This window comes from Engraulis encrasicolus, chromosome 14, assembly GCF_034702125.1.
Source record: "Engraulis encrasicolus isolate BLACKSEA-1 chromosome 14, IST_EnEncr_1.0, whole genome shotgun sequence".
In the NCBI taxonomy this organism is placed as follows: Eukaryota; Metazoa; Chordata; class Actinopteri; order Clupeiformes; family Engraulidae; genus Engraulis; species Engraulis encrasicolus.
Genome location: NC_085870.1, coordinates 51191621 through 51200771, shown reverse-complemented (window position 1 = coordinate 51200771; position 9151 = coordinate 51191621).

Here is a 9151-nt window from a genome sequence, read left to right as displayed (position 1 = left end):
GCTCCATTGACATAAATATTTTGAGAATGATGCAAAAATCAATGCAATTAGTACTTAGCAGAGAGTAAAAATTTTTAAGTAAACAAGCACAGCCTTTTTTTTAAGCTATATTGGCTCTAAGTTTTTGATTTCAAAATTAAAAGTTTTATGTTTTCCCATTTTAGAGCCAAAAAAAAATCTTGGTTGGTTTATTGATTGGTTGGTTTATACTAATGCACTAGGCTACCACCCCTCTGTTTAAACCAAATATAACATGAGCTTTAATTCCACAAACGTGAACAATGCTTTATCAAGTTTTTATTTTTATTTTGTTCCATGTGGTTGACAAACAAAAACAGTAGACAATAACACAACAATCATACAATACACAACAATCTGTTCTAAAATTTAGACCCAGTCTATACAGTCAACAGTCAATTACAAAGAATCAACCTAAACACAGGCAATTTAGTAATTTATTTGTTGTCCATTTCTGAATCTTTTATTAGGAATTGGTGGCTGAAGGAGATCGATATTTTCCTGGTGAACCAGAAGCTATGTGTTGACGCCCAGGGGGCTGGGCTACACAAACCTTCTGGTACACCTGTGATTCGCTCTCCTCCTCCGTTTACGAAATAAACGGGGCAGCACGACGAATCAGGATCGTAGGGAGGGATTTCAGTGGGTATGACGTTTATCGAACGCAACTCCCTCCCCCAGGGTAGTTCGGCTGTGCCCGCCCCCTCCCTGAATCACAACAGTAATGGCGGCGTGCGAGGAGTTATCATGCGTCGGGATGGAAGCAGTAATTTCAGCGGTGTTATCCAAAATACCTCAAGTTGATTTTCTAAAGGATGTTGTTGTGTTTTGGTTCCCGACCTGGCAGCGCTTACGTGACGACACGTCCTACGTCACAAAGCTTCAGCGTGAGTGGTCGAAGTGTCATGTCATTCATATAAGGTTGCTCCAACCGCGTGCAAGCATCTTTTGACTAAACCCCGCCTGCAGAGAGGCGTGAAAGGGCAGTGTGCCAGTAGCCTGTTACTTACAGGCTACTGGTTCACCAGGAAAGATCGATATAGCCTAACTTAACAATAACATTTCTCCCAAAATAGTGTCAGACTTCACAACACAGTTGTTTATCCTTTGGAGTGTTGAGTAGAGCTGATGGATCATAGAGTTCTGGTGGTCCCATATCGGCTGCCTGTGGAGCATAAATAATAAGTTTAAGGCTTTTATGAGGACTGGTTGGATTAGGCCCCTACAGCATGATCACTGGGTTTGCTACACTGGTTTATACAGTTCAGTGTGCAATATGTCATCATGAAAATGCAACGCATCACTTCCAAATACACTGCAGATGTATGATACAAGAAAAAGATTTGTATGAAAGGCCTACACAGTGCTAGCCTAATTAGCAGTAGCTAACATTCTAAGCTAAGTTGCTAACATAACATACACACAGTGTAGCATCAAGAGCACCTAAGGTCACACACAGCAACATAGTAAACTACTACACATACACACCAACACACTTTTATGGGTCTTTTCTTACCTTGAAGTGAGGTTGATAGACACATTTTTCCATGCCAAGTTGTAAGTTGTGGTTTGATGGTCACATGGTGTTGAGTAAATCTATCCCCCATTGACAGATTCACCATTTTTAGAGAAGTTTGTAGGCTATTTTATGTTACATTTTAATAAAATAGGGTTTCTATGGTTCTGACATGAATGGGTTCTTCTTCACAGAAGCTGGTAAACAATAAAAAAACAACTAAAACAACCAAAAAAGTGAGTGACCCAACCTTAGGATTCGAACTCTCAACCTCAAGATAAGGACATGGCAATATGGCTACATTAAGAGGACTATCCCCTACACTACTCAACTGCAAGGTTTGCATTTGTAGAAAGTTAGCGTTGTTTGTTAGAAAGTATTGGACTTACTTATAATTAACAGTCAAATGTGTTTCACACATACTTTCCACTTCAAGTCCGGCCAACTGTCATCATACCAAAACAATAATGTTTGAATGTGATATTTTTTTTTACTAACATCCCGTGCTGGGAATTGAACTTGAAACCATCATGTTTCAAGGACAACTGCTAAACGATTAGTCCATGCCTGCCCAAGCACAACATGCTGACATCCATAGTCTCATATGTCAGATATAGTTCCAATTGACATGATTTAAAGAATTTGTAACTTTCACAGTTTCACGAAAAATAAACAATAAATATCTACTTGAGCGTTTTTTTTATTGGTAACCGGATTCAAACCTGCAATCCTCTGATATTGTGGCCATTCCCCTATCCAGACCACAGTAGCTCAAACATTGTCTTGCTTTACCTAAGCATTTTTCTTTTGTAATTTTGCTCAAAATTAAATGTGAAAAATATTGCTAATTAAAGCTGGAGTCATGGGTCTGGTGGCCATCTGAACATTTCATACCATGTTCCAGGAAGTATGGAAGTTGGTAAGGTTATCTCCATGTTGAGGATTGAACTTGCAACCTTGAGGTTGAAGACTAGCTGTTTAACCACTACTCCATGGTCGCCTCAGCTGTTGTCATGACATCTAACCACTCATATGCCAGATAGAGTTCCAATTTACAAACTCAAAGACATTGTGTTAGGATGTCAGTTGTACTTAAAAACACAATGCCAACCAGAGTTCATTTATTGGTATCTGAAAACCTGTTGAGAACACCTAAAATGTGTATGTCATCTGGGCATTTTTGCAATATTGAGTACTACAGCGTAAACTTTTCTAGTTCATAGTACTGTTGAGGAATACAGTGTAGCATGGCCGAAACCCTGCAAGTCAAGCACATCCCACATGTTCATTGGTCTCAGATCCAATCTGTATAGATAAGCGCTTGAGGAAGACCGGCCGCATTGATAATGTGCATGACATCAAAGTAAGATGACTTGGGACACACTCATTCATCTCGTAAGTTGCCAGTAAAAGATACTGAAAGTGAATTGCGGTCATGAGAAGATTTGTGAGTGTGTGTGTGTGTGAGAGAGAGAGGGAGAGAGACAGAGAGAGAGAGAACGGGAGGGAGGGAGGGAGGGAGATGATGGATGATGGATGGTGGATGATGTAACCAGTACAAGTGTTACTCATTTTCTTTTTTTCCATAATCTGTGCCAGCACACACTCTCCAGAGGGCAAAGAGCAGGCGATAAGGAAACTCGGTTGTGCACACAGGGCAGCCATGGGCAGAGGCAGACACAAAGTCCACTGCAGAGCCCAGTCAGGCTTTTCAAGCCCTACAGTATATGCACGTACACAGGTGTAATGCCTTCATATGTCCTACACATCTAGAAAATACCTGGCTTTATGCATTCAACTGTCAACTGAGTTTGGTTGTTGGCAACTGGGGATTCAATTTGGAAATAAACTGAGTAAGATGATCTTGATGAATGAGAAATGGAGATGGTCACAATGCTGACCAGTCACTCACTATTAGGCCGGAGATATGCTTGCTGTGTACCTTAAATTTCACATGTAACCGTGTGTAACCAAGTGCACATACTTGCTTCAGGACAACCGGAGCACTTTGCACGATGCTGGAGGTATCATCTAGGGCAGTGGTTCTTAACCTGGGGTGCGGGCACCCCCTGGGGGTGCGCCAGAGATTTCAGGGGGTGCACAGAATTTTGTTTGTGTAGAGGTTGTGACCAGCGCACTAAACTAACCTTTTTAATCACCAGCCAAAATGGCTAATATAAGTCAATCTTACTAGTCAAATGCACACTCACTAATAGGTCAAAGTGGCTACTAAGCTTTCTTTTCTACTAGCCAAACTGAATTTTCACCAGCATTTGGCCGGTTGGCTGGTGTTATTTTAGAGCCCTGGTTGTGACCAAAATCATACTTGCAAATATTATAGTTAGGCCAAATTAAGTCCAAATTAAACAAGTTTTGGTCCCCATTTAAAGTCATTCAGGTATTGATTCATGTCTCAAGCGAGAATCATTGTAATTAATCACTCATTTATCATTTTTTATTGCATACACTTGTAAAAGTTTGTCTTGGGGGTGCGCGGCTTGTCTTCGGCACAGGTAAGGGGGTGCTTTAGGAGAAAAGGTTAAGAACCACTGATCTAGGGGGCAGATAGCCAACAATCTACCTCTCATTAATGTTTTCCACCGCTGGTTGACTTGTGTCAGGTGTTCTCCCAGTCGCAAAATGGACATGAAATATGCATGGCCACACGTTCATGCACGAAACGTGCCCGGGCAGCAAGCACATCTCCGGCCTTTTTGGTAATGGCACTGAAACTACAAAAAACACGGACATGTTCATTCGAAGAAAAAAAAACCCATTTACAGTCAACACAACATAATTCAGATGTTATCGTCAAGTTACTATCAGGGGATGGAAAGCCCAATTTGCAGGGATCCTCCCCCTGGCCTATTACACACTATAACACTAGCACGCAGCAGAGCTGACTCCCCGTGTGGCCTCATGTCGTAGCTTGTATGGTGTGAGCACATCCAGGGCCACTGCTAGGCATAAGCAGAGTATGAAGAGCGCTTAGGGCACCAACCAGTGCTTGGGGCACCAACCACTTTGCCCCTTAAATTGAGGTCTCTTAAGGTAAATTGAGATTCACTAAAAAACGTCATGAAAAAAATATTGCAAATATTATATATTACAAAACATATATTTATTAGTTAGTAGATTATTATTGTATTATTATTATTATAGCTATATTTGTATTATTATTATTTAATTATGAGGGGGGCCTCCTGACCAGTTATGCTTAGGGCCTCCAAAATCTTAGCAGTGACCCTGAGAACACACCTGCCCTTCCTGAGTCATTCTCACCTTTCAGCCACCCCTGAGTGCCACTGGTGCAGAACTGAACAGCCTGCCAACAGCTCCCGGGGCTACCATCCAGGCAGAGGGCAAGCCAGAGACAGAGACAGACAGGGGCAAGGCAAGGCAAGGCAAGGTAAGTTTGTTTGTATAGCACATTTCATACACACATGCAGTTCAATGTGCTTCACAAACACAAGGGCATACAAACAAACAAAATAAAACAAGAACAAAACTTTAAAAATAAAGGATTAAACTTGGAAAAAAACCCCATAAAGCTAGTTTAGAATGACACAGTCGGAGTAAGAGCAGCTGTTGCCGCAAAGCCCGAATGCTAAAGGCAAAGCAGTCACGCTCTGTTCTGGAGGAACGCGCTGGGCACCCAACACCTCAACATGTCTCACCTTGCTGCCATTGTCTTCAGCGGGGTGGGTGGTGTCAACGTTGCTCTGCTCGTCACTACTGTGCTGTCTGTGCCAGCAGAGGCGATTCTAGGGTCAGCTGGGGCCCCAAGCAATAATTCAAAGGAAAGAACATTTGAACCAAAATCTCCGCTACTGTAGTAAAGTGTGAGCAGTTATTCACCAATTAGGGCTTGGGGGCCCCAAGCAGCTGCCTGCCTAGCCTGGTGACAAGATGCGCCTCTGTGTGCCAGTAAGTCTTTCCGTCATGTCTGAGAGCATTCTCAATGTCTGGGTGAAACAGAACAGCAAAAACTATCAAAAGAAGAGGTGAGAAGAGAAAAGTGAAAGGCAGCTGTCTTACTTTAGATCAGAGTCTTCATTTGTTCCATAGGGATTTGAACTTTTTACAATAAACCAGACAGCCTATCCAAATACAGCATTTTTCAGATTTTATGTGACGAACATCTTTACAGCAAGGCAGTGTTTCCCAAACTGGGGGCCGCGAAGAAAAGGGAATGCATAAAACCTTACAATTACATATACATGTGTCTATGATGCCAACATTTTGTAAATATAGTGGACAGTGGTTTTGAGTTTGGAATATGGGATGTGTGAGAGGTGTGTCATGAAAATATTTGTTACGCCAAAAGGGGGGGGCGCAGCAGAAAAAAAAAATTGGGAACCACTACAGGAGGCTAGAGCATGCTTCATTCAGGTCTTCGAAAGAGCCAAGTTGAAAACATATGCACATCATTTGGAGACTGAAGTTTGACTGGATTGCACTGTTCATGTTCAAAGGAAATGTAATTATTTTAATGCAAAGGAAATGTACGCATTTTAATATAAAGGAAATGTAATCATTTTAACGCTTTCCAGTAGCACTTACCTTTTCTCAGTTCTTTTTAAAAGACCAACTCTAAGTGAATGTGAACACATTGTCTGTGGTATTCCTGAAATACAAAGCGCCTCTTCACACCCTGGCGCTGTAGACGAGTGTTAGTGTTAGAAGGAGCGAGGCATCCATTCAGTCTGCTCCCCCGAGATGAGTCACTGGCTCAGCAGCACAGCGCCAGGCCAGCACACTACATGCTGTACACAACAGCAGCACAGACACAAGCACAAGCACAAGCACAAGCAGCTCCCAGCCACTCGCTACAAAAATGATTCTCAAAAATGATTCTTAATAGTTCTTATGTATTGTATGTAGTCCAGCAGTGGGTCCCGGCCCACAGTTTGAGAACCACTGGTCTATAAGGGGAAAATAAAAACACGTGTAGCCTCATAATGTGCATGTGAAAACTGAAAACCACCTCAGCGATGAAGTGAGACAGGGAGTGGAAGAGTGGGATTTGAACTCCAACCCTCTGATCTGAAACTCATCTCCTTAAATAACTAGGCCACGGCTGCCCCTATTATGATGATTGTCAGTAGACTAATCACAGGTGCTTTCCCATTTCCCATTTGCAATAACTCTCTTCAGTGCAGAGCAGTTATACAATTAGCTGACGATCAAATTAGTCATTTGTAAATACCATTGAAAAATACCGTACCTGTCTAGGTCTAAAACCACACACGCCAGGAATGCACATTGACTACACACCCATGCTGTCTGTGACGCAGTGCGGAGTGTGTGCACAAACAGTGACATAACCTATGAATAACCTTGACAAATACCACAGAGTAGCTACCCATCCCTTATATCCACCGGCATTGTTGGCGCCAGTTGACTACTGTACGGGCACAGTGATAGAGGACTTTTTACGTAGCTAATAAATCACAGATGACAAGTTATTACTTACAGTTATGACACTGTAGTTATGTAACAGCCAGTTACAGTATTCATTCTCTCTTTTTTGTTCACGGTAATAAATTCAAATCTGTTTCATGGTTTTATTGGCCTTACGGGAGGAATGGAGCTGGGTGGAGCCCAGACCCGAGCTTGTCAGAGGGGCTGTTTGCACGTATCCAGATATTTTTAAATGTGGATATTTTTTATCCTGTTTCGGTGTAAATGCAACATGTTTTTGATATGCACATTTTAAAACTATGTTTACGTGAATGGAAGGCAAAACTGATGCATTTTCAAAAAGACCCATGTACGTGTGAACAGCTTCAGAGTCAGCCTAACCTAGTCAGTCACATGTCAACCACGTCAGCAGTCTAAACACATGCTATACCCTCTCTCTCTCTGTCAGGCGGCGGAATAAATTGGCAGCCATTTTCTGTTTCAGAAAAGGGAGATGGAGTAAGGAAACACGTTGTGTTGATTTAAAAAAAATACTTCTCTTTCTGACTCACCATGTTCCCCTTGGTCTGTTCCACATGTTCTGTGCTGTAGCTCGCTTTGAGTAAATAAGCTGCTAAATAATGATGTGTTGATTTGTCAAACGGGGCTAAACTTGCCCACTTGGTGACCATTCATGCAACGTCATGCAGTCATCAATATACAGTCAAAGTGAATAGTGCTCTGTAAGCAGAGCCAGTTTTACCAACTGGCAGACAAGGCAGTTGCCTCGGGCCCCACCAAAACTGTCTACTGTAGGGGGGCCCAACAATCAGTCCAACCATGATACTGTAAATACAGTACAAGCAAAAATGCTTTAGGGCCCCATGTCAACATTTCACCTAGGGCCAGCAAAAGGGAAGGACCGCTACTGACTTTATATGTTGCAGAGTTAATTCAACACTAAGCCTAAAGGCAGCTGAAAAAAACACCTGCCGAATGCCAAAGCCCTTTCTGGGAAAAGGTGCCTTCAGCCTATAAAAAACATTTGCATTTAAAAGCTACAACCTTCGTCATGTCCTAATACAAGATGAGGGTTGTAGCTTTTAAATGCAAATGGTTTTTATAGGCTGAATGATTAGGATGTGTTTATTCAGCTCTTATTGATCCATAATGGAAGACTCTAACCTGACATGCAATTAACATCTCAGTTCCTGGCATTAGTTAACTGTGAATGTGTCATTACTCCTTAACCTATGCTCTCTTCTTTTTTAAAGATATTTTTGGGCTTTTATGCCCGCATTTGAGATAGGACAGTTTGTGTGCATGACAGCAAGTGAGTGGGAGAGAGAGGGAGGATCAGCAAAGGACCTCGGGACGGAATCGAACCCGGGTCACCGTGTAACACGGGGGGCATCCCAATATGTGTCCTTGCCTCCTCCACTTGGGCTTGTCTCCTCGTCCCGCCTCCTGGCCCCACCTCCGTGGAGAAAACGATAAAGTTTCCCAGCCTCGCCACAACAACTTTTGAGGGACTGTTTTTCATTCACCATCCCAATTGTAAATGAGAAAAAGACTTTACAATTGAGCTTTTGCAAGATATTGAAATATAATGCTGTTGTCAGTGATGTCATCATGACGAGAAGCAAGTGGAGGAGGCAAGTGGAGGAGGCAAGGTCACATATTGGGATGCACCCAGAGTGTCTTAGCTCATTAGCCACCACAGTCTGCAAGTATGCCCTCTTAAACTTCTAAATCACATAGGACTGCATTTCAGTATGTCATATTATTTCACATCTCTATGCATGTGAAAAAATCCTAGTCATCCTAGTGTCATTGTACAGCATGTCATTTTTCATGAAGGACTGCACTAATCATTTACTTTTCGTTGTTTACGCAATGGTCAAAAAGCTAAATAAATGTATATACTCTTACAGCCTGGTCTATAAATATCACTCTGCCCTATGGCAAACCAGCCAGACTGTTCTGCAGCCACAAGAGAAACCAGCAGCCGCTATATTTGATCATTACTTCACCTCAGACTGTCAGACAGACAGAGCGACTGCAGAGAAGAGGAGAGGAGGGGAGAGGAGAGGAGAGCAGCGAAGAGAGGAGAGGAAAGGAGAGGAGAAGAGCAGAGAGATGAAGAGAAGAGAAAGGGAAGAGAAGAGAAGAGAAGAGAAGAGAAGAGAAGAGAAGAGAAGAGAAGAGAAGAGA